The 26,999-nt window shown below is 47.2% G+C and overlaps 1 non-coding gene and 1 gene segment (V, D, J or C); both read left to right on the top strand.

Annotated features, from left to right (window-relative positions):
* LOC147270010 (Ig kappa chain V-III region MOPC 63-like) overlaps positions 1–26,999 on the top strand; it is a 495,635-nt gene that overhangs the window by 352,130 nt on the left and 116,506 nt on the right.
* trnal-uaa (transfer RNA leucine (anticodon UAA)) lies at positions 106–187 on the top strand. The gene has a single exon. It is a non-coding gene; the product is annotated as a tRNA-Leu (tRNA).

Raw genomic sequence — 26,999 nt, 5'->3', positions numbered from 1 at the left:
TGACCGTGGAGGGAAGGGGTCCCCCTTCAGAATAAGTTTGATATCATGATGTTACTTCCTCTTCAACATGCCTTTAGCAGACCAACTCAGAGAGCAGCACAGTGAGGTAGTGTGGCTGAGTGGTCTAAGGCGCTGGATTTAAGCTCCAGTCTCTGAGGAGGCGTGGATTCAAATCCCACCACTGCCATCATGTCCCAGGTCACTGGAGAGGTGTGGCAGGTCTCCCACAGTCTTTCCTTTCACTTCCACTGGTATTTTCAAACCTGTGACCAAAAGAAGAAGACAAGGCAAGGCAAGGCAAGGCAAGGCAATTTTATTTGGATAGCCCGTTTTCACAAACAGTTTGTCTCAAAGGGCTTCACATGGCATCATAACAACATCCTCTGCCCTTAGACCCTCACATCGACTGAGGAAAAACTCCATAGAAAACCCTTTTAACAGGGAAAAATCTGAGAAACCTCAGGGTGAGCAACAGAGGAGGGATCCCTCACCCAGGACGGACAGACATGCAGTAGATGTTGTTACAGACAAGAAAACAGTTTACAATACAAAATGTGGGAAACACGGAAATGTTAATAACAGCTGAAGAAGGAAGCTTCTGGAAGGGGAGGCAGGGAGAGCAAGCCAGCTTGATGGGGGACTGGATGGTAGACTGGTTCATGGAAGGGGAGCACAGGCCGGTGTGACAGTAGGGAATAAGAGGGGGGGGGGCGATGCAGGCGGCGGTTGGGGCTCTGGTGGATCTGTGGAAACACAGAGAGACTGCGAGACACCAAGGCCAAACTACAAAGTGCAACAAGTAATGGTAATGACAGTTCCAAAAATGTGCAGGGAGGAGAGGAGGAGAGAGGGGGAAAGGAGAGGAGAGGAGAGGAGAGGAGGGGAGAGGAGGGAAGGGCTCCATGTAACCTGATGTGTCCCCCAGCAGTCTAAGCCTGTAGCAGCATAGCTATCAATGGTTCAGAGCTACCTGAACCAGTCCTAACTGAAGGCTCTGTCATAGAGGAAGGTCTTAAGCCTGGACTTAAACGTAGTTAAAGTGTCTGCCTCTCTGACCCATGGAGAGAGCTGGTTCCACAGTAGAGGAGCCCGGTAACTAAAGGCTCTACCTCCCAGTCTGTTTTTATTGATACTGGGAATCACTAAAAGACCTGCATTCTGGGAGTGGAGTGCTCTGGTGGGACAGTAGGGACTAATGAGCTCTTTCAAATAGGATGGAGCTTTATCATTGAGAGCCTTATAAGTTAGCTGAAGGACTTTGAAGTCGATTCTAGATCCTACAGGAAGCCAGTGGAGAGAAGCTAAAGTGGGAGAGATGTGTTCTCTCTTCTTAACTCCCGTCAAAACCCTCGCTGCAGCGTTCTGGACCAGCTGGAGACTCTTTAGAGAGTATTTAGGACATCCTGACAGGAGAGAGTTGCAGTAGTCCAGCCGAGAAGTGATAAATGCATGCACCAGTTTCTCAGCATCACTCTGGGAAAGGATCTTCCTAATCTTAGCGATACTTCGCAGATGGAAGAAGGCGGTCCTAGTCACATGCTTTATGTGGGAGCTGAAGGAAAGGTCCTGGTCAAAAATGACTCCAAGGTTCCTTGCAGTTGTACTCGGAGTTAGGGTGATGCCATCTAGAGTAGAGATCCGATTCAAGAGTGTGTCCCTGTGGTGTTTAGGTCCAAAAATGATTACCTCAGTTTTATCTGAATTGAGCATTAAGAAGTTAGAAGACATCCAGGATTTAATGTCTTTCAGGCAGTCTTGCAGATGAGTAAGCTGGCTTGTGTCGTCTGGCTCCATCGACAAGTAAAGTTGTGTGTCATCTGCATAACAGTGGAAGTTGATCGAGTGCTTCCGGATTATGTCACCTAATGGGAGCATGTAAAGAGTGAAGAGAATCGGTCCTAAAACGGAACCCTGTGGTCCACCATATGTAACTCTGCTATACTCCGAATGGTCATTATTAACATTAACAAACTGAAACCTGTCAGATAAGTAGGACTTAAACCATTTTAGGGCAGTTCCTTTAATCCCAATGTCATGGTCTAGTCTCTGTAGCAGGATGCTGTGGTCGATGGTGTCAAATGCAGCACTGATGTCCAAAAGGACAAGCACAGAGACAAGACCTCTGGCTGAAGCTATAAGAAGATCATTAGAGACTCTGACCAGTGCTGTTTCAGTGCTATGGTGTTTCCTGAATCCAGACTGGAAGGCTTCAAAGAGCTCGTTGCTGTGCAAATGTTCATGTAGCTGCTCCAGGGCAACCTTCTCAAGGATCTTGGAGATGTAGGGGAGGTTGGATATTGGCCTATAGTTGGCTAACACATCTGGGTCAAGAGAAGGTTTTTTAAGTAAAGGGTTGATGACAGCCACCTTAAAGGCCTGTGGCACATAACCTGTGACTAAGGAAAGATTAATTTGATTTAATATAGAAGTGTTGACTAGAGGGAAGGCATCCTTAAGGAGGCTTGTTGGGATGGGATCCAGCAGACAAGTGGCTGACTTGGAGGAACCGACTGCAGAAGTTAATTTTGACAGGTCGATGGGGGAGAAGCTGTCCAAGTATGCACCAAGTCTGGGAGGTGCTTCTATGGGGACTGTAGTCTGTCCTCCATTACTGGCAATCTTCGTTCTAATATTCACAATCTTTTCAGTAAAGAAAGAAAGGAAGTCGTTACTGCTGAGAGTTGGGGGGATGCATGGCTCAACAGCACTATGGTTCTTGGTGAGCCTGCCCACGGTGCTGAAGAGGAACCTGGGGTTGTTCTTATTCTTGTCTATTAAGGACGAGTAGTAAGTGCTTCTGGCATTACAGAGTTCTTTTTTATATCTTAATAAACTCTCCTTCCAGGCTTGGTGGACTTCCTCGTGCTGGCTGGAATGTGTCTTCCTATCCAGTTGTCTGGTCTTCTGTTTTAAGGCACGCAGCTCTGGGCTGTACCAGGGAACTATTCTTTTCTGGTTGATAACCTTCTTCTTCAGGGGAGCTACGGCATCAAGTGTCCCAAGGAGTGCTGCTGCAGTGCTGTCCACAAGATAGTCTACCTGCGAGGGGGTGAAATCAGCATAACTGCCCAATATATTATTACAAGATGTGGCAGCAAGCTCTGCTGGAATAAGCTCCTTAAATCTAGAAACAGCAGTGTCAGATAGACATCTACTGAAGTGGGACTTTTTCCCAGGTAGGATATAATTTGTTAAAGTAAATTCAAATGTAATTAAGGAGTGATCAGACAAGACAGGGTTCTGAGGAAGAACTATGATGCGGTCAGCTTCTATTCCATAAGTGAGTACTAAATCAAGGATGTGATTAGAAGTGTGAGTGGGTTTCTTTACCCTCTGACAGAAGCCAACAGAATCAAGAAGCGACTTAAACGCAGTGGCCAGAGAATCATCATTGACGTCCACATGGATGTTAAAGTCACCCACTATAATGACTTTGTCTGAGTTCAATGCCAAGTTAGACAGAAAGTCAGGGAATTCTTCTAAGAACTCAGAACAAGGTGCAGGAGGACGGTACACCACAGCAAGTAAGAGTGGTTTCTCTGCTTTCCAGTCTGGGTGGGAAAAGCTGACAATAAGGCTCTCAAATGAGTTAAATGAACTGTTAGGTCGAGGGTTAAGCACCAAATTTGACTGATAGATTGCAGCTACTCCTCCTCCTCTGCCAGTGGTGCGAGGTACATGGTAGTTAATGTAACCAGGAGGGGAAGATTCATTTAAACTAACACACTCATCCTGCTGCTCCCAGGTTTCAGTGAGTGCTAATACACCAATCTGATAATTAGTAATTAAATCGTTCACTAGGAGAGACTTGGATGCAAGAGATCGAATATTAAGCAAACCACATTTAATAGTTTTACTGGGTTGGTTTGCTGGAGCAGTGGTTTTAATTTTAACTAAGTTGCTATAAGTTACTCCTCCAGATTTGGGTGCAGGCTTATAAAGCCTCAGGGCAGACACAGTTTCTATAGGCTGGGTGGGTGACAACACGAAGGAACCAGCAGAGGGGCGTGTTAAACTGCAGCTCTGCCTGCTGGTCTGAACTCTGGTTGCTTGTCAGGGATTAGTATGGCTAATAAATTGGCCTATGTTCCTAGATAAGAGAGATGCACCATCCAAAGTAGGATGGACGCCATCTCTCCAAATCAGACCAGGCTTTCCCCAGAAGGAGCTCCAATTGTCTATGTAAGCCACGTTGTTATCTAAGCACCACCTAGACATCCAGCGATGGAATGAACGCATGCGGCTAAACATTTCGTCACTCGCTAAATTGGGCAGCGGGCCAGAGAAAATTACGGAGTCCGACATTGTTTTTGCGTAGTTGCACACCGAAGCCATGTTAACTTTAGTTAATTCCGACTGGCGAAGCCGGGTGTCATTAGCGCCGACATGTATTACAATCTTACTGTATTTAACCGTATGTTTTGCCAGCAGCTTTAGATTTGCCTCAACGTCGCCAGCTCTGGCCCCTGGGATGCACTTTATGCTCGCTGGTGTCTCTACCTTCACGTTGCGAAGAACAGAACTGCCAATAACTAATGTCGGCTTCACAGCGGGGCTGCGAGCAACAGAGCCGACATGAAGAGTTTCACTCTCAGCTGGGTGTGTCGCTGAGTGGGGAAAAGCGGTTGGAAACATGAAGGGGTTGGTGGGCAAACACGGGCTTACTGCGTCTAGGTTTCCCTCGTGATGTCACCCAGCGGGACTGGCTAGTTCCCGGCTGCTCGGGAGCTGCGGGGGAGCTGCTAGCGGTGGCTAGGCTAGGTGGCTCCGCACCCGCTAAGGTGGACTGAGCAGCTCCTGAAGGTAAAGGACTAGCGCTAGCTTCCATGGTGCAGAGCCGAGTCTCTAACTCACTAAGCCTCGCCTCCAGGACTACAAACAAACTACACTTATTACACTACCATGAGCACTAAAGGAGGCAGAGGAGTAACTAAACATTGGCACATGGAGCAGGAGAGGGAGGGAGAGGTGGGGGGAGAGAGAGCGGCCATAGCTAGTGTGCTAAGGTGAGCTAGTGGACCTGTGGCAAATAGAACAAATAGAACGAGGAATTTCAGAGCAAAGTCCTGCTAAAGACTGAAGTGACAGAAACCTCTGTATTTCACCAAAACGTTGTATACAGTGGTGCTTAAAGCGATTAAGTTAGCAGTGCACCTGAGGGAGGATTGAGAGAGTCGAACAACACAGCGACAGTATTACAGGCAGGAAATGACGTAACACGCTCACCGGTATCGGGTCAGCAGGCAGGCCTAGACTAGGAAGCGCTCTCAGTCATTCTAGGATACTACAGAAACTAAAACTCCACACCAAATGTACTTTGACTTGTAGGATAATGAGCTTGAATGTGTTGAAACAGCAGATCAATGAATCCACTACCACACAACAAGATGATGACCCCCTACCACAAGATGGCGTCACAGATCCTGACGCTCTGTGCAGGAAACACCGAGCAAAACATTACAACAAAGCTCCTGTTGTTCCCTCCAGGAAAAACTGTGGCTCTGATGAGAAGAAGGATCCCAGCCTCCTCTGAGGATCCATGGCCGCACCATTGGGTAGAAGGACGATGGGGTCGGCACCAGGAGGAACCCTGGTGTCTCTGATGCAGGAAAGATGGAGCAGTGAAGAGGCCACATTGTTGCGTCCTAAAGAGGATATTTGGTGGAGCCTGAGACAGCAAACATCACGCCCCCTTCATCAGAAGAACCACAGCACCAGAAGAAAGAATCCTGGCAGTGACGACAGGGAGGATCAGGGTGACCTCCTCACCTCCACCTTTGAACCTTCAAATGAACTTTAAAAAGCTTTAGAGTGGAGAAGGTTTTTAAAACATTTTATTGTTTTTTTCCTTTCATTTTCATTTGTGCAATTGTCTGATTTATTAGAAATAAACACTGTCTGCTGGGTTTACATGGACTGTGATTCTCTTTTTGCATGCAAGTTGAAAGTTCTGCCAATAAAAACCACAAGTATTTGAAGACCAAAGGAAGAACCCCCAAAGTCAGGACCCTGAGATCAAAGTGAACGCTCTGATCTCAGAGGTCTGGGATATTTCCCATCCCATGGCCCTTCAGATAAGAGCCTTGTGTCACTGTCTCAAAGTTTTAAACCGTATTTGTTTGTTAAATTAAAACCAGACGACCACTGTGGTCCTTTTTACACGGTAAGTAAAGCACAGATGCCCTGGTGGACCTGTTGGCACCCTGGACTTTGAATCCAGTGACCTGAGTCCAAGTCTCCGTTCCAGCAGGTTTCCTGCAGCCTTCAGCAGAGCTGCCATGTTTCTCTGTAGAGAACTAAGTGATGCTCTCAGCAGGTTGAGGGCACCACCAACAAGTGAGGGATGAACCTCTGACTTCCTTCTTGTCAAACAGGAAACTCCTAATACCTCATTTGAGTAAAGTACCTCATATTCCTGACATCCAAGTAGTAGTGAAGTGGAGGAAGAAGGGAGGAGATCTCCAACAGGATCCTTCTTCCCTCTGTCCTCCTTGATCTCATGGATCACCACAGTCAAGGGGAGACCCAAGCTCCCGATGGATCTGGCAGTCAGGAACTGCTGAGTTTTCCAGTGGACTTTGTTCCATCCATGGTTCAGGAGCAGGACTCCTCCTGGTCAACCTGGTATCTTTCCACCCAACTGTGGGTTCTTGGAGAATTTTTCATGTCGTGTCAAGAAATCAGGCTGGTGGGTTTTTCAATGAGAGAAATTCTGGTGACTTAATTAAGTGGCATGTTTGTTGAAGCAGTAATTAACTGATAAATTAAGGAAGGCCTGGCCAGTCTTTGCTCCCAGGTCATACGATGGAGTTAGAAAGTCCTGAATCAATCTGGAGTTCCATGATTTCCTTGTGGTTCATGATCCTTTTGCCAATGTAGTCTGGAACAAGAGCAAGATGAACCTCCAAATAGCAACAGTTTGTATTGCAGGTGATGTCAAGTGGTATTTAGAGGAACCTCCTCCTTGTGTTTGGTTACATGGTGGAATGGTGAGAACTCTGGATCAGTGATCTGAGTTCAAGTCTTGGTGGGACCTTCCTGTCTGGAATGTGTCCCATGTAACAAACTGATCATGAGATGCAATGTGGTTCTAATGTTCTGGTTCATTTCTTCCTGCCATGAACTCAGACAGTGTGTTTAATGTTAACAATTTAAAAAATTCTACTTTGTCAGTGAATTAATTCATTTCATATTACAGTCTCCAACTTTCAGTGTCTGTCAGGTTGGCCGAGCAGTCTAAGGCGCTGTGTTCAGGTTGCAGTCTCTCCTGGAGGCGTGGGTTCAAATCCCACTTCTGACAAAGGACATGTTCTCCACATTCCTATGCATCCACAATGGTACATTCCAAACCCAGTTGAAGCTGCTCTCCACTGATGGGAGTGAGTGGTTGAACTGGCAGCAGAGGAGGCAAAGGAGCTTCCCTGTGACGGTCCAACATCGCCTGGTTTCCTCCAACATGGAGCAGCCACCAAACTCTAACTTCAATGTTGGATCAAAGTCTACTGAAGGAATGTGTTTGGTTCAAAAACCCATTTGTGTTCATCCTTCAATTCACATTTTGTCCATTAACTTCATCATCAGAGTCTCCATCTCATCACATGACTAAAGTCTGGGTTCTGTGTTGGTGGTAAACATCCTTCCACTCACCCAGGCTCCTCACTGGTCTGCACACAGAAATGCATATTTTACTGGTTTAACCAGTTCCTCAAGTAGTTTAGGAAAAAAGACACTTTGTTAGCTCCTGTAAAGGTCCCACTTTGGGTCGTAACACTTTTTTCCTGACTGCTTGACGTCTCAGTCAGAACAGCTGAGATGAGAACTGAATGTCTGGATTTCTTCCTGACATCATCAGGGTCTGAGGAGCTCATTAAAAAAAGGATTCAGTCAGATGGGAGTTAGAACTTGGAGACCAAAGGAAGAACCTCCAAATTCAGGACCCTGAGATCAAAGTGAACGCTCTGATCTCAGAGGTCTGGGATATTTCACATCCTGATGGCCCTCCAAAATAAGAGCCCTGTGTTACTGTCTAAAAATCGTCATTTGTTTGTGAAAAAATCAGGGTAGGTTTGTCAGACTTTGTCAGACCTTTCCCCAAATCATCATTTGTTTGTGGAAATTAGATCCAGAAAACCACTGCAGTCCCTCATACATGATTAGTGCCATAGTTTGTCTCACACGTTTCATCTTTGATGGTTCCATGGTGGAATGGTGAGCACTTTGGACTCTGAATCCAGTGATCCCAGTTCAAACCTCAGTGGGGCCTCCAGCAGGTCTCTGACAGGTGTTGATAGAGGAGTTGTGGCTGCTGACTACAGTGGAAGACACCTTCAACAATGATGTGTAGAAGCTCTCAGCTCCTTCAGTCACATGACTGGGCCATCCTGTCATGTCAGTGATGTCACTTGGCAGGACTGCCATTGCATTCTTAATTCTGTAACATCTGAGATTAAAATCTATGGAATTACAACCAACAAGCAGTCAAACACCTGATCAGATGCTCCTTCATCAGGCTGAGAAGAATCAATCTAAACTGGGATGAAGAAAATTAACTGAGAGGAGAAACCTCCTGATTGGATGACATGGACCCACCTGATCCATGTCAGCCTTGTTGGAGCAGAAAGAGGTGGATCAGAGGAATCAGTGGATCAAGACTCAGGTGGCAGATGAAGAATCTCTTTATTCACAATGGAGTCAGAGAAATCTTCCAACGTGAGAGAACGTGACAGACCATTTTATACTGAAGACAGGCTGTGTGTGTGTGCGTGTGTGCATGTGTGTGTGTGACTGAATAATAACCAGACTAACTTTTGTCATTGACCAAGTCTGGTTGACTCACTAAATTCATAACTCAAGTGATTATTTAATTAATAAACAGAAAATGTGTCTAAAGTCATGATCAAATTAATGTAAAATCTGAGCAACGAGGGTTTGAAAATGTTCCAATGAGCCAAACCAATGTTGACAGTTAAAAGAAGCCAATGTGGGAGGATTCTTTCTGTCTCAGCAGTAAAGACCAATCCCACAGCTCACGTGAAGCATCAGGTCCTCTGTGAGAGGTGGGAATCCAACCAGGGACCTTTAGATCCACACCAGTCTTCCCTGACCTCATAGAAACTGGAACCTTCAACAAATAAATTCAAATTCAACTCAGCAGCAACTCTAGAACAGTCGCTAACTTGCTAATTCCTGTTAGCTCCAGATCAGACAATGCAGGCTCACCTTCATGCTTGGTTGTACGACCGTCACCAGTTGAAGCTTCTCTGGTTCAACAAACTCTGGGGACTCAAGACACAAGTCAGCACCGGTGCAGGTCCAGATCCAGATGTTAGCTGAGGGGGACAATGGCTTAAGGGAGCTCCAGGGAGCTGGTTTGAACTGGTCCCTCATCTCTGTGAGTAGAAACCATCTGAGGTGGAGGGGGAAGGTCTGCTTTGACCTCCTGATCTCCCAGTAAAGCCAGTATAGATGTTGAGCTTGGAGGAGTTGATGGCCTCCTTCATGTTCTTGTTGGAGATGTTTGCTAAACTCAGCACCACCACAGATCAGAGGAAAGTCCACTTGTCAGCTGGACACTGGAGTTTCTAGTGACCTGCAGGATCTTAGTTGTGGTGGCAGCAGGCCTGTTCCAAGAGCTTTGCTCACATTCCTGATCAGGCTTCATCATGGTTCTGGACCACTGAGTGATAGAAGCTGATCCTGGGGTTGGACTGTCTTTAGGGGGCTGAGGTGTCTGGTGGTCTTGGTGGACCCTCTGCATCTCAAGCTGAGACCACAGAGTCCTGTGTTCTTGAGTCATTGTCTATAGTCTCTGTTGTTGGAGAGCTCAGTGTGGTCCCTGATGGTCTAGTGGCTAGGATTTGGCACTCTCACCGCCGCGGCCCGGGTTCGATTCCCGGTCAGGGAATGAGTTATTTAGAGGTTGAGGGAGAGGTGATAAGGTGGTCCACATGATGGTGGAGGTGATGAACTGTGAATCCATCATGACTCCACTCTCACCCCCATTGTAGTGTCCTTGGTTCACTCTGCCATGGCCCCATGTTGAAGGGTGACTGTCTCATTCAGGTTCAACCCTTTGTTAGACTCTATTAAGTCACTGACTCCTGCAAGGACAAACTGTAATCCTCCTTCGTAGCTTTGGCTCCTTGCAGCACAGAAAGTCCATTCACTGATGTAGGAACTGGAAAACTTAGAGCTCCGTTCCTTCCTCCATTGAGCAGAACAAACAGAGAACAGAGAGCAGTTCCTCCTACAGTTCTCAGAAAGTCTGAGGGCACCAAAGAAAGGAGAGAAACGCAATCAATGTTGAATTATTTTACATTTCTTATATTTGATCAAAGATAGAACTTAATAAGCTGCCATCGACCTTGATGACCAACTCCTTCACTGTGTAGTTCAGAGTCCCTGGTTTGATTTGTGTCATGACTTCAGAAGCTCCAATCCTCTCTAAGGTCCAGTGAGAGTGGAAGAGATTATAAATGACAGAAGCAGGGGCCTCACTCAGAACTGAACCAGCTCAGTTGGGAGAGCATTAGACTGAAGATCTAAAGGTCCCTGGTCCGATCCCAGGTTTCAGCAGAGGAGCAGCATTGACTTTACTTTCCAGTGGAGGAACTGCAGACATGAAGGAAACTAACATCTTGTCCTGTGCATTCTCGTGACATTCAGGACATTTTTGGAGCCTCTTGATGGATTTTGCCACAGAGAATCAGAGCCAATCAAAAGCATGGTGGACTTTAACATGGAGGACTGAACAAGTCAAGAAAGCATCAGTTTGACCTTCACAGGTGTTTCTGTTCCTGTCTCAATGCTGTAGAAAGAGCCTGAGGAGCTCAGAGGGTAGAGCATCAGACTTTTAATGTGAGGGTCCAGGGTTCAAGTCCCTGTTCAGGTGCTGTGGAGGTTCCAGTGTTTGACAACATGGTACTGGATGAAGTTTAGTGTTGAACAAACTGTCAACATTAAAAGTAGAAGTGTTCTTGTCTTGCCACTGTGAGACTGTTGCTAGGAAAGTGACCACTAATAATTTCATGTGGCATGCAATTAACAAAAGACCACAAATAACACTGGTCAAGTCATTTTATTTGTATTGAACCAAATCACAACAAAGTTCTCTCATGACTCTTTACTAGTAGAGCAGGTCCAGAACCAAACTCCTTCAATGAACCTCCACCCAACAATTCTCCACCAGCAGCACATCCTGCAACAGTGGTGATGAAAACCCTCCTTTTAACAGACAGGAACATCGAGCAGATCCAGGATCAGTGGGGACGGCCTTCTGCTTTGACCGGTTGGAGGGAAAGAGAGCAGGAGAGCGGGGCAGAGACAAAGACAGATAATGGAGGAAGACAGATATGCAGAAGGAAAGAGTGGGACAGAGATAAAGAGAGAGAGAAGTGAAGAGACTGATGGACAGACGGTGAGCAGGTGGAGCTACGGGTGGCAGCTTGAGCCTCTTCAGGTCTGCAGCCTCCTCCAGCAGCACCCACATCTGGGATGAGGGGAGCCTGTAGGCTCTGGAGAAGGAGACGAGTTAGTAATACATATGAGTATGATTTATGTAAGACACATATAGGAGGACAGAGAGAAGCCCAGTGCACCATGGGAGATCCCCCAGCAGCCTAAGCCAATAGCAGCATATCTAAGGGCCAGCCTAAGCAGCCCAACTATAAGCCTGATCAAAAAGGAAGGTCTTTCGTCTGCTCTTATAGGTCAAGAGGGTCCAGGGCATCCTGGACTGAAACTGTGAGACGGTTCCACAGGAGGGGAGCCTGATAGCTGAAGGCTCTGGCTCCCAGTCTACTGTTAGAACTCTAGGAACCACCAGTAACCCCGCATCCTGGGAGTGAAGGGTTCTAGCTGGATAATAGGGGACTAGGAGCTCTGTCAGGGATGAAGGAGCCTGACTGTTGAGGACTTTGATGGTAGAAGGAGAATTTTGAATTCTCTTCTAAATTTGACAGGGAGCCATGCAGAGAGGCCAGTACAGGAGAGACATGGTCTCTTCTACTAGTTCTAGTCAGGCAGCAGCGTTCTGGACCAGCTGGAGAGTTTTTAGGGACCTCCTGGTGCAGCCTGATAGGAGTGAATTGCAGTAATCCAGCCTGGAAGTGACAAAGGCATGGACTAGTTTTCCTGCATCTTTTTGAGACAGGATGTCTGATCTCAGCAATGTTTCACAAATGAAAGAAAGCAGTCCTAGAAATTTGCTGAATGTGGGCATGAAAGGACAGATCCTGATCAAAGAGAACTCCTAGGTTCCTTAGGGTGGTGCTGGGGGCCAAGGTGATACCTTCCAGGGTACCTGTCTCATTAGATAAACTTGTAAAGTGTCATGAGATAACTTCTGTTGGGATTTGGCACAAAATAAATAAAATTGACTTAACTTGACTTTGAAGTTAGAATTAAATTTAAAGTAGAAAACTCTCCCCTCTTGAATCCTGTCACTCAGTGTTGTAAACTGTTTCAAACAAATTCTACTGTTCAACAGTTCAAGTGTTTCTAATGAAGCTGAATGTGCTCTCTTCTACTTTCCTCAATTGGGTTTCTTTCATGTCCTCCTGAGATCAAAGACAGAATTCTAGCTACTGTCAAAGCCCTGATGACATCATCAGGAATTCTGACTTTGATCTGGAGACTCTTGCTTTAATCTGAATTTGATCCGGCTAATGTTTTAGTTTAGGTTGCATGATACCGACCACCTCATTTCTCCTGATGGACTGGTGACCTGTCTAGGGTGAACCCTGCCTCTTGAACAATGTCACCTGGGATCGCCCCCCCCCCCCCCCCCGTGACCCTTAAAGGATAAGAACAGAAAGTGGATGGATGACTTCTCCAGGAACGTCCTGCTCACATTGGTCTGTCTTCATTTAGACTCCTCCCACTGCCACAATGACCAGCCTTTATACTCTTGGTGACTGGGGCCCTGGTTGCTGCAGGCCTCAACACCAGCCTGTGGTTGATCGAAGCGAAGTAAAATCTGGTCAACTGGACGTAAGTTATCTTGAAGACGTTTCACCTCTCATCCGAGAGGCTTCTTCAGTTCTCGTGAGGAGTGTGGAAACTCCAGCTTATAAACCTATGTGGGAGTGGTCAGTGCTATTGTGGTGGAAACGACCCTCCCGAGACTCACCTGGCCTCCCCAAACGACAGTCGTTGTGCGGTGTCAGGGAGTTTCAGGGGTGGTCGTTAGGGAGTTTCACCGACCACTCAGATGCTAATGGGCTGTGCTGGCATCAGCCGTTCCACATGGGTCTTTCAGCTGAGCTCTTTGGGGAAGTTTTGAAAGGACTTGGTTGTAAATAGGTGAAAGGCAATGTCGCAGTCCACCTCCTCTGTTCAAAGATGGTTTCTCTATCCTGACGTGGATGGCTTCTTTAACTCCTCTTTCAAACCATCTGTCCTCTCTGTCGAGGATTTGGACACGATCGTCCTGGAAGGAGTGGCTTTCCTCCTTGAGGTGGAGGAAAACCGCTGCGGTTTTCCTCCACCTCAAGCTGGAGTTTCCACACTCCTCACTAGAACTGAAGAAGCCTCTCGGATGAGAGGTGAAACGTCTTCAAGATAAACTTACGTCCAGTTGACCAGATTTTACTTCGCTTCGATCTACGATGACCTGGATGAATGAGAACCTACACAGACATCTTGCCGAACACTATGGGAAGGACATCCTTAGTGTGGTGCGGGAATGCGAAAGGACTGCAAGGAAAATCGCAGACTACAGGAACCATCTACGTTTCAACCTCCGATGCCGCCAACACAACCTCATTCCCACTAGCCTACTACTAGGATCCACCGTGAGGGGCCACAGGGCCAGCAAGATTTTGGAACGGGCCCAAAATCAGCTTCTCAACGAGAGAGTGAGACAGGTCCATTTCACCATCGAGGGACTAAAGAGCAAGCTAGATCACCTTAATCAAGAGTTAACGCCTTTTTTGCCACCCGCCATCTTGGACAAGGTCACCTCCTTCGTTGGGACAGCCCAACTATCTCAACATCAGAAGAGCAAGGAGAGGCAAAAAAGGAAATTCGCTCGCCTCCAGTCTCGCCTCGACCGGGAACGAGAAGCAGAAGGCCCAACCCCAGCGGACTCACAGGACAGGTGGATAAGGAACTTATCCAACAGGGAGCTCACCAGTCCTGAGAAACGCGTCCTTGCCAAAGGAATGAACTTTGCTGTCACCCCGAAACATCTCCCGACTGTGGACCTCATCACTGCCACAGAATCCGCCATCAAGAAGAACAACCTCTCCACCACAGAAGCAGATGAACTACGACTCAAGGTCACAGCGGCCCTCTCCGAAGCGAAGGTCCCCTCTGCCAACCTCTCGGTCCAGGAAAGGAAGGCCTTGAATGCACTGAGCAAAGATGAGAACATCACCATCCTTCCGGCTGATAAAGGAAGATGCACGGTGGTCCTTGACACAACTGACTACCAGGACAAGATCACTTCTCTTCTCAGTGACATTCACACATATGAGACCTTAAAACGCGACCCCACCAGCAGCTATAAGAAGAAAGTGGTGGAACACCTACAGAAGCTGCAAAAGGGGGAAATCATCAACCGTTTGGAGTATCACCGCCTGTACCCCGGAGACGCAGTTCCACGGATTTACGGCCTCCCCAAAATCCACAAGGAAGGTGCCCCGCTCCGACCCATTGTCAGCAGCATAAACTCTGTGACGTACAACATCGCCAAACACGTCGCCACCATCTTAGCCCCCTTGGTAGGGAAAACCCCCCACCACGTCCAGAATTCCATGGACTTCGTGAACAAGGTTAGAGAACTCAAGCTGGACCCGGATGAGACCATGGTGTCCTACGATGTGACCTCCTTGTTCACCTGCGTCCCTACCGTGGAGGCTGTGGAAACAGTGAAGAAACGCCTACAGCTGGACAACACCCTCAGCAACAGGACCAACCACAATCCGGACCAAATCTGCCAACTTCTAGACCTTTGCCTGAACACAACCTACTTCCAGTACAGAGGGAAGTTTTTCTGGCAAAAACACGGCTGTGCCATGGGTTCTCCCGTATCTCCTATCGTGGCCAACCTATACATGGAAGAGGTGGAACAGAGGGCCCTGACTTCCTTCAGTGGACCCTCCCCCACCCACTGGTTCCGATACGTTGATGACACCTGGGTGAAGGTCAAGATTCAGGAGGTACAACCGTTTACAGCACACATCAACTCGGTAGACGTCAACATCAAGTTCACCAGAGAGGATGTGAAAGACAACCATCTGCCCTTTTTGGACTGCGACGTCTACATTCAAGAGGACAGGAGCCTGAGGGTGGATGTGTACAGGAAACCCACCCACACTGACCAATACTTGCTTTTTGACTCTCACCATCCTCTGGAGCACAAGTTAGGTGTCATCAGGACGCTGCAACACCGAGCGGAGACCATCCCCACCAGCGTCCAAGGCCGGAAAAAAGAACAGCAGCATCTGAAAAGAGCACTTAAAACTTGTGGCTTCCCAGACTGGACCTTTGTAAAATCCTCTTCCAGGTCCAGAAAGGAGGAGAGCTCCAGGAGGAGGGAAGATGAAGAAGGCAGGAGAAAAAACATAGTGATCCCCTATGTGGCAGGGGTTTCTGAGAAATTAAGGAGAATCTATAATAAGCACCGCATCCCTGTGTCTTTTAAACCAGACAACACTCTGAGACAAAGACTGGTTCACCCCAAAGATCCCACCCCTCACAGCCAGAAAAGCAATCTGGTATACGCTGTCAGATGCAGTGAGGCCTGCACGGATCTCTACATAGGGGAAACCAAACAGCCCCTCAACAAGCGTATGGCCCAACACAGAAGAGCCAACTCTGGAGGACAGGACTCAGCGGTTTTCCTCCACCTCAAGGAGGAAAGCCACTCCTTCCAGGACGATCGTGTCCAAATCCTCGACAGAGAGGACAGATGGTTTGAAAGAGGAGTTAAAGAAGCCATCCACGTCAGGATAGAGAAACCATCTTTGAACAGAGGAGGTGGACTGCGACATTTCCTTTCACCTATTTACAACCAAGTCCTTTCAAAACTTCCCCAAAGAGCTCAGCTGAAAGACCCATGTGGAACGGCTGATGCCAGCACAGCCCATTAGCATCTGAGTGGTCGGTGAAACTCCCTAACGACCACCCCTGAAACTCCCTGACACCGCACAACGACTGTCGTTTGGGGAGGCCAGGTGAGTCTCGGGAGGGTCGTTTCCACCACAATAGCACTGACCACTCCCACATAGGTTCATAAGCTGGAGTTTCCACACTCCTCACTAGAACTGAAGAAGCCTCTCGGATGAGAGGTGAAACGTCTTCAAGATATACTTACGTCCAGTTGACCAGATTTTACTTCGCTTCGATCTACGATGACCTGGATGAATGAGAACCTACACAGACAGCCTGTGGTTGTGAGCAGGGCAGAACAGAACTGACAGTATCTCCCATGCAGGACCTGGGTCAGCGCCTGGTGCCAGCTGGGGCACCGCTTTAACCTGGACCCCTAGAAGATCTTCTCCAGGAACTGGCCTTTTTCAATCGAAACAGTGTGAAACGTCGAGTAAAGAAATAGAATTATTTAATTCACAATGAGGCCTCTTTCATAAAACAAAATGAACAACTGACCACCTCACCATGACTTCACCCTGATAACCAGGAGGTAACCTGGTAGTCAGAGCAGCGGTGCTCAGGTCTGTGGACTCAGAAGAGGGTTCTTCTTCTGGTCACAGGTTTGAAGATACCAGTGGAAGAGAAAGGAAAGGCTGTGAGAGACCTGCCACACCTCTCCAGTGACTTGGGACATGATGGCAGTGGTGGGATTTGAACCCACACCTCCTCAGAGACTGGAGCCTTAATCCAGCGCCTTAGACCGCTCGGCCACACAACCTCACTGTGCTGTTCTCTGAGTTGGTCTGCTAAAGGCATGTTGAAGAGGAAGTAACATAATGATATAAAACTTATTCTGAAGGGGGACCCCTTTCCTCCACGGTCACAGGAAGTGACAACAGCGCCGCTAGAAGCAGGAAAGAAATGGTAAAAGGACTCAGTTTGTACAGAGCCTTTCTACCTCAGCAGCACTCAAGGAGCTGAACAATGTCCTCTCATTCACACACACTCACACACTGATGCTGAAGGCTGCCATGCAAGGAGCCAACCTACTCATCAGAAGTATTTAGGGGTTCAGTATCTTACTCAAGGACACTTTGACATGGTCACCAGGGGTAGTGAGGATGGAACTGGACCCTGGTATCTGCAGCGACTCCATCAACTCCTAATCTAGCAGCTCTGCTGGGTCCAACTATTTTACAGAACATTTGACAGACCTGTGGAGCAGTGAGGACACACATGAGTTGATCACATGATCCACTGAAGCGCCATATAACCCTGCCACTGAGGTCACCAACATGAGCTGGAGTTGGGACTCTTGAACTGAACCTGGTATCACAGCGACACCTACTGCTGCAAAATGGAACAGCAACATTGAACCAAGTACAGGATTGGAGGGAGACTGATGGTCGCTGTTTGGGTTTTTGAAGGACAAGGAGGGCGTGGGTTCAAGCTGGATTCTCAGAGACGATTTCCCCAACCTCTACATTGGCATCTACACTGTCATCCAGTCACGTGACTGAAGTCATCCATTCATGTCAGTGATGTCACTTGGCAGGACTCTCATTGCCGTCTCATTCTAGAAAAGAATCCAGACTCCACCTGTGGCTCCATGATAACTGATGGACCTCTGGTTGGAGGCTGGACGATGATGCAGCAAGAACAAATACCAGTGCCCAACCAGATCAACTTAATGGCAGTTTTTGTAGTGATTTGATGCCTCATGAGGAGAAAATTTGGGCACAAATGTTGGACAAGAGTGTTTGTGGAGGGTGTTTTTTGTTGTTGTTGCAGTGTTGTAAGTCACTGTACCTGCAGCTGAATGATTGAACTTTCTCCAAATGTCCTCAAGATGGTTTCCAATGACATCAGTTGTCACAAGAGGAAGTCTGCATGTAAACACACTCAGGTGTGCCCAGCTATTCTTATGAGAACATTCGATCAACTTCATTCTATGTGCAGCCTAACCTTAATCTTAATCTTAATCTTAACCAACTGAATCTTAATCTTTATTTGAAACTAAACTCAATCCAGACCTTGACTCTGAAATTCATGCAAGAACTCACAAACTGCATTGCGTTGCATCAGGGCTGGTCTTTGGTCCCCATGAGGACGAGGACTCCTGATCAGTGTTGATGATGGAAATGGTCTCCAACACCATAAAAGAAGAAATACACACACACGTGTAAACACACACAGTGACCCCGCATGTCGTTTTTGCCCAATTTAAATTTTCATTCATGACCCAGAACCTCTCAAAAGCCCTGAAGAAAAATTGAATATTTGGAGTTTGAAAGCCATAAATCACATCCATATCATCTCGTCCATCTCAGTCTGACCTCATCTTTGTTTGTTGTTTTTTAAAGAGGGACAAATTGGTACTTGGTCAAAAAAGCACTCTGGGAAAATGATCCTGCTTTCAGGGAGGTCTTTGGTGAGTTTGCTAACAATGCAGAGAACCATGACGGTACCAAGCACAAGGCTGCTGCCCTCTGCATCACAGCTACACTTTGGAGTCTGTTTGAACTGAATGTGAAGGGTCTGACATCATCATACCAGTACAACAACAAGTGACCGTGAAACAAAGAAAACCTTCACTGATGAGTCCATGGATCTCATTGATCTGTGCCATTTCCTGATCTTCAGGTTCTGTCTTTGATTTCTTTCTTTGATCTCTAAATTCTGAGCTTTGGTTTCCTTGGTCAGTCTTTGAATTCTGGTTCATAATAAAAAAGAACTCCCAGCATATTTCTGCAGACCATAGATAGGGATTTTACCAACTGCACCATAGCAAACCTCTTGCTGTCTGCTGTTGTGCCATTGAAAAGTAAGACAGCCTGGCAGTCAACAAACTGGGCTCAACAGAAAAATGTCAACTAAAGATGGATTAAAGACCAGGAGGAAATGTAACCAACCTACAAAGATGGAGGGGAATTGAGACCCACATGTTTGCCATCCTTGATGAACTGTCCACTGGTGCAGGGGATGAAAGAAGATTTATTTTATTGATTTATTTTGAAGACAATTTGTTTCCACATGAATGTCACATTTAGAATCTGCTTCTTACTTGGTTTGTGGATGTGCTTCTGACACCAGGACGACATGGAACTCCTGAAACAGAGATTTGGTTCATTTTGATGTAAAAAGAACAATTCCTCCCCCAGGCTCAGACTCAGGTGGTTTCTTTCTCTTGCCAGGGTCTCTCCCTCTCTTTAAATCCCTCTTTCACAGGGCACCGATGAAGCAGGGACCCAGAAACACTCCAGCCAGCTTGAAGGAACTGGGACAGACCAAGGCTGCGTCTGAATTGTCAAGTACCAACCTACGTCCTCCTGCTACGACCTCCAGCTACAGCCTCCTGCTACAACCTGAACATGGCGGCACCACTCAGACACCCTGGAAGATTGGTGGTGAAGCACGACCTCTGCTGGCAGAGCACAGACACCGCAATTAGGTAGACAGCACCAACGAAAGCCCCACCTGCTGGCCTGACTGCAGTACTGCACTCCACTCTGAGCGCACCCTCCATTCATTCTCTATGATGAAGCACATTAACGCACCTGTACAGGTGTATTCACACACGTCACGTTTGGTGTGAACACACCTTTAGTCATCAACAACGACTACAAATGTTGGTGTTGCATAAGAATGGGAGACTGTTGGTGGCGCTAACTTGGCTTGTGGGTCCACACGTTTTTAGGGGACGAAGAAGAAGTCTGCGGTGCATTGTGGGCCATAGGTTGCTCTGTAGGATGCACCTGAACCGACCTACAATGTGGGCGTGTTTAGGCTGGAATTTAGGTTGAGAAGTAGGTCGCTACTCGCGCCAGTTGTGGTTTAGAACAGCCTACGACCTGAGACCTAGGATCAGACCTACTTGGCTACTCAGACGCAGTGCCAGTTCCTGAATCAGTCACGTGGTCACTGCCGAATGACGAGCTTCCAACGTCACCAAATACGTCATCAATACGTGCTTCACAATAAAAAGAATCGGGACGCCTCTGAACAACCAGGAAAGAAGGAGAAGTCCGTGAACCCCCGGCCTCGGTCTTTGTCTCCTGAAGGCTGAGTGGCGCCGGTAGAACCTCAACATGTGCGCCGCGCAGCTGCTGCGGGTGTCGGTCCAGGAGCGGATCCTCGCCGCCGCTGAAGACTTCCTGCTGCAGCTGGGAGAAGGAGACTCAGCGGCTGGAGTCCCGGTGCTGAGAGCGCTGCTCACCGAGCGGCTGGCGGCGGCCGCAGAGCAGATCGTGGCTCTGCTGGAGGAAACCGTGGCGGAGTACGAGTGGGAGAACCGCCGGCAGAGGTTGCTGCTTGATGCCGTGCTGAAGCCCCGAGTCAGGCTGGACAGAGCAGGTGAGTCCCCGCAGGGACCTGCTGGGCCCCGAATTCAGTCGAGGAAGTGGAGCTGCAGAGGCCCTCAGAGAGCATTTTAGGGGATTTTAGGTGTAAAAAGCCATTTCCGGGTTGTGTGTGAACGTCTGAAAGGTAAAATGTAAAAATTCAAAGGTCAAAATCGAAGGGTAAACTAGTTTTTCTGTGGATTGTTGTCCAGCCTTCTTTTGTAGTTTTTACCCTGTCCTGTTCAGCAGCAGCATCCATGTTCCTGGTGCCTGGTTGGACTGAAGCAGTTCTACTCTGCTAAGGAGGAACCTGATAAACTCCTCCTATCACCATCTGTGTTGAACTTTATTAGGAATGGTGTTGGTTCATTGATGAAGCTACCGGACTGAGGACAGGAGAGGACAGGAAGAGAGAGCAGGGACAGGACAGGAAGAGAGAGCAGGGACAGGACAGGGAGGACAGGGGGGGACAACAATAGGAGAAAAACAAACAAAAACAATAACAACAGAGATTTATCGAGAGTTCGATCTGAAATTCTACTGGTCACCAAGTGACGAAATATAAAAATAGACCAGAGAGAGAGAGAGTAGAGCCAGCAGGTATTTCTTCTCAGAGTATTACAGTTCTACAACACAGAACAACAGAAGTTATCAGTCGAGAGAAACTCTCACTGACCTGTCTTTGTAGCCAGAGAGGCGTGTATTTTGAGACCAGATGTGTGTGTGTGTCTATTTGGATATGTGTGTGTGGGTGTGTGTTCAAGTCATTCTGACACACACACGTACATAGATGCGTCCGTGTGTGTGTGTGTATGTGTGTGCTACGCTTTGTCTTGAATGCAGTGGGTAGCTGACTGTAGCTGATGTGGGGGTCCAGAACATCACACCCCCAGTCCAGGATAGCAGGCAGGTCAGGACCAAGGCACCAGGGCACCCAGAAACCCCCTGAACACAGGGAACCCCAGGAACCCCCCCCCCCAGGCCACAGGCCCAACCCATGCCCACGCTGGTGCAGTTAGCAAAAGGGGCAGCAATGGACCCACTCCCTGCCCCAGCTGCCCCCCCATCCCAACATGGGTGCAGGGTGTGTGTTGTGCGTGGGAGTGTAGATGTGATGGTGTGGATGACTAGAATGTAGTTAAAATTCAGGGAGGCACCTGGGGCGTGGGAGCGCCGCCGGTTGCTTGTTTGTGCCATTTATTCTTTTTTATATATTAATATTAATATTAATATTGGTCCAGACGTTATGTGTGCCAGAGAGCTAAGTATTTCCTGTGTAGGTGTTTTTTGTGTTGTGTTATTTTTTGATGGGTCCATGAGGATCATGAAGTGAAAGAAACAAAGACCTGACGCATCAGTGGATCTCAGGAATCGTCATTCCAGGGCTGGAACCTGAGGTGTGAGTCACTGTCAGTGGTCAATGTTAAGAACACTCCCATTGACAGGCATCAGAAGCATGTTACCATTGAACTGAACCAAGACAAGACCAAGCTGAGGGGACATTCACACTGTGTTGCTAACTCCTGCTAACTGAGTCGTGTGTGACAGGCTGGCCCAGCATGCTGTGCATGTTGGTGTCCTTGTGTCATTCTTCTGTAGGCTGCTACGTTGCTACCTTGTTAAAAGATGATCCTGTAGACTGGAAGTTATATCAGCCCATTAAAAACAACCTTTTTTTCTCCACTGCCCGGTTGGCCTGGGCTGGACCGGCCATTAGGGAATCATTCCACTTCTCCCAGTGGCCAGCACCTCCCTGGCTGTGAGTGTAGGTGGGCTGACATGTTTAGCATTGGTACAGGTTCCCTCTGGTTCTAGGGACTGAACTCTCATTCTCCTACAGGGTCTCATTCTAGAAATGAACATTCTGACTAGCAGATGTGATCATGAATGGACCAAAACCATTCAGCAGAGGGGACCAGTGACCTTTGACCTGGGTGACCCAACGTTGATCCAAACATCTGAAGCCAGCGTTTCTGTTCCCAGTTTGCTGACTGGTCGTCAGTAGCAGGACGTCTCTTTTCATTGAGTAGATTTCTGTTTCTGTCTGTTGCTCCGCTGTTTCAGAGTCAAATGAAGAGATTTCTGATGTTGCTGTTTGTGTCCTGCAGATGTGGAGCAGCTGCTGGTGATTAAAGAAGAGGTTCCCCCTGAGCTGCAGGACCCAGAGCCCCCCCCCCCCCACATTAAAGAGGAGAGGGAGGAGCTCTGGACCAGTGAGGAGGGAGGGCAGCTTCAAGGGCAGGAGGAGGCTGATATCACCACGTTCCCCTTCACTCTGGTCCCTGTGAAGAGTGAAGGGGACGAAGAGAAACCTCAGTTCCCACAGCTTCACCAGAGTCTCACTGAGGAGAACTTGAAAGAAGAGTCTCTGAGCAGCAGCCCAGTTCATCCTCTGAAAACAGAAGCTGATGGAGAAGAGAGTGGAGGACCAGAACCAGAACCAGCCAGCAAGGTAGATCCAGATCCACTTGTACAACCCCAGACTGATGACCAGATGTCAGACTCTTCTGAAGCTGAGACTGAAGTCAGTGAGGATGATTGGGTCAGACCTGATAACACGGTCACCTCTGAGCACAAGGAACCCTTTGGCTCAAGGAGGAATTTGCTTCAGAAACTGAGCCCAGGACAGGAAGTGAGTCATTGCAGCTCAAAAGAGAAAAAAGTTAAGACTGAAAGAGAATCAGAGATCATCAGGAACGTGACCTTTGGTCCTTCTGAATCTGAGACTGAAGTCAGTGAGGATGAGCGTCCATTTAGGTGCTCAACATGCAGTGAAGGTTTTAGTAACAGAGGGAGTTTGGATGCACACATGCAAACACACACTGGGGAGAAACCATTTCCCTGCTCAGTTTGTGGAAAATTGGGGGGGCTATCCATTATTTATTTCATATTTGATATGATATATTATTATAAATATGATATATATATATGTATATATATATATATATATATATATATATATATATATATATATATGATATTTGATATTCAAGATATAATGGCCACCTCTGAGCACAAGGAACCCTTTGGCTCAAGGAGGAATTTGCTTCAGAAACTGAGCCCAGGACAGGGAGTGAGTCATTGCAGCTCAAAAGACCAAAAAGTAAAAACTGAAAGAGGATCAGAGATCATCAGGAACGTGAACTTTGGTATTAATGGACAACGCGACTACAGATCAGAAGATTCTAGGTTCAACTCCTGGCCAGCTCGCTTTAAACTTTATACTGAGAAGATGAAGTGAGAACCAGTGATCAAAGTCACTGAAGTCCTCCCAGGTTTCCTCCTTGTCTGCTGGAAACATGAACACATGAATGATCCTGCTACCTCTCATGTTAAGCTGCACTTGACAGTGACAGCAGGAGAACAAAAATCCCAGTGTGTCATCAACATTTCCTGTCAAATCAATGATAGAAGCTGTTGAATTTCTGTGTCAGAACAAGGAGGAAGGAGCCCCAATGAAAGAGTGATGGTTCTTGATTCTGATTTTGTTCTTCACTCCTACACCAGAGAGTGAAAGTGTGGGCTGGCTGGGAGCAACTGCCTGCTTCAGAGTGGGAGGAGCCTCAGGACTTTCCAGTGAGAGCTGCAAACTTCCACCAGCGCCCAGTGCCAGCAGGTCTTCATGATGGAGCTGAGAAGAACACAACAACACCAGAGCACTGGAGAGGAGCACAACACTTCTTTGCTTCCTGGCCACTCTCATGTCTGTCTGTCCATCTGGAGCTGGGGGGAGGAGCTTCACATGTTTTTCTTTTTTTAAAAAGGGAATGACATGACTTCCTCTGTATGTTAGAATATGAACGACTAAAAATGTTCATCCCCAGTTTAAAGTTAGAATCAAATTTAAAGTAGAAAATCTTCCCTCTTCAATCCTGTCACTCAGTGTTGTAAACTGTTTCAAACAAATTCTACTGTTCAACAGTTCAAGTGTTTCTAATGAAGCTGAATGTTCTCCTCTACTTTCCTCAATTGTGTTTCTTTCATGTCCTCCTGAGATCAAAGACAGAATTCTAGCTACTGTCAAAGCCCTGATGACATCATCAGGAATTCTGACCTGTCCAGGTCCAATCTGAATTTGCTCTGACTCATGTTTTAGTTTAGGTTGCATGAAACCGACCACCTCATTTCTCCTGATGGACTGGTGACCTGTCCAGGGTGAACCCTGCCTCTTGAACAATGTCACCTGGGATCGCCCCCCCCCCCCCCCCATGACCCTTAAAGGACAAGAATAGAAAGTGGATGGAGGGATGGACTCAACACTGAAATCAGCTGATCTGATCCACATTCTAATGTTTCCTGTCCCTCTTTAGGAGTCAATGAGAATAGTAGTGTATATAATAATGTATATCCAACCTTGTAGTATCTTTCCAAAGCTTTTAGTATTTCTTCTTGTTTCTACTTGTAGTTTTAGTGTCTGGATCTTTTCTTTTGATGTCCTTCTGTCTGCTCTTTGCTTTTGGAGCTTCCTTCAACAACTACCAGGCCTCCTGGGTACTGTAGGAAACATGGTCAAGTTCTTCTGACTTCTCCAGGAACGTCCTGCTCACATTGGTCTGTCTTCATTTTGACTCCTCCCACTGCCACAATGACCAGCCTTTATACTCTTGGTGACTGGGGCCCTGGTTGCTGCAGGCCTCAACACCAGCCTGTGGTTGTGAGCAGGGCAGAACAGAACTGACAGTATCTCTCATGCAGGACCTGGGTCAGCACCTGGTGCCAGCTGGGGCAACGTCCTGGAGTTCATTCATCCTGGAGAACCAGGTGCTGGTTCCTTCTTTTACCAGGCAGGAACGGGCAGCAGATCCAAGATCAGTAGGTGAAGATGTCTGCTTTGACTGGTAGGAGGAAAGAGAGCAGGAGAGCTGGTCAGAGTCAAAGACAGATCATGAAGAAGGAGTGCTGTATTCTGCTAGCACATGCTAGTGACAGTCAGAGATCAGGAGTCTCAGCAGGGAAAGATTCATCTCTTCTTTCAGAGGACAATTGGACGTTCACTGGAAGACTGTGAATGTTTGAGGGTCAGAGGTGAAAAGAGGACAAGTGCACCTGTTGTGTGTGATGGGGCACCAGCATGGAGGAAGTTGTCAAACATTTTGAGCGAAAAAGCGTGAATCTTCAAGTAAAGAATTAAAATGATTTAGTTAACAATGAGGTCTCTGTCATAAAACAAAAGGAACAGCTGACTCCCTCACCATTTCCACCCTCTTCAACAGATTCACATTTCAAAACAACCAGGTTTATTTTGTTCCCTTCTTTTAGCAGAGGATGGTTTTGATCCATCCACCTCTGGGTTCTGGGCCCAGCACGCTTCCTCTGTAAATCCATATTTTGGGTTCTGGCTTGTTCTGCTTTTCATTTTGTGTTTGTATTAAAGTTCTGTTGCTGAAAAAAAGACTTTTTTGCCTTTTTAAAAACACACACACACACACACACACACACACACACACACACACACACACACACTACAGCCAAGCATATAGAATGATACAGTCTGAGGTGGTTTTGACTGGTAGGCACCAGTGTGCACTGTTTGGCACTGAAGTCATGTGACTGAAGTCATCCAGTCACGTGACTGAAGTCATCCAGTCATGACTGAAGTCATCCAGTCACGTGACTGAAGTCATCCAGTCATGTGACTGAAGTCATCCATTCATGTCAGTGATGTCACTCTGCAGGACTGTCACTGCCGTCTCATTCTAGAAAAGAATCCAGACTCCACCTGTGGCTCCATGATAACTGATGGACCTCTGGTTGGAGGCTGGACGATGATGTTTGGTCTGGGGGGGTTAAGATGGTGGGGCTGTTTCAGTTCTAGTGCTGAAGGCTTTCACCATGACAGTCAGACTCTCCTCTGTCCTTCATGGTCCCTCAAATGTGCAGTGTGGACCTCACACACTGAATTTAGCCTGAAAACTCTTCATGAACAGCAGGAGACTCAGAGTCTCTGTGGCGCTCGGCTGTTAACAGAGAGGCTGGTGGTTGGAGCCCCCCAGGGACCAGGACCAGGCTCTACTGGTGCTGAGGACTCTGTTGATCAGCTGCTGAGTTGCTACTTGATGTCAACATTGGTCTGTTTCATCCTGAGTAGTTTGATCCTAGCAGAGTCGCTGCATCGATGATACCTTAGTATCATATATTATATTATATATATATTATATTACATTATACACCTTAGTTAGTCTGGGGTTGCAGGAATCATACAGCATCCAAATAATAGCAGGCTGAAACATTTATTTAAAAGAGTTTAACATGGTTACACACACACACACACACACACACACACACACACACACACACACACACGTTTCCAGTCATGTCATTGTGGGTTCATTTCATCAAAGCTCTCAAACAGGGGAGGGTAACTTCACACACTCGTACGTTTCAGGTCTGACCTGAGTGGGGTCCTTCCACGTGGTTCTGACTCAAGGTGTTTTTCTGACACTGTGGCAACACCTGGCATCAGCTCAACTTTGACTTTTACACTTCTAACTGTACGCTGTGTGAGCTGTTCCATGTTTTAAAGCCATATTTCCAGTGTGGCCCACTGCAAATCTTTGGAATGGC

This window comes from Aulostomus chinensis, chromosome 1 (genome assembly GCF_037954235.1).
Source record: "Aulostomus chinensis isolate RoL2024-O1b breed Wild chromosome 1, RoL_Achi_v1.0, whole genome shotgun sequence".
NCBI lineage: Eukaryota > Metazoa > Chordata > Actinopteri > Syngnathiformes > Aulostomidae > Aulostomus > Aulostomus chinensis.
This window is presented reverse-complemented; position numbering and strand designations above follow the sequence as displayed.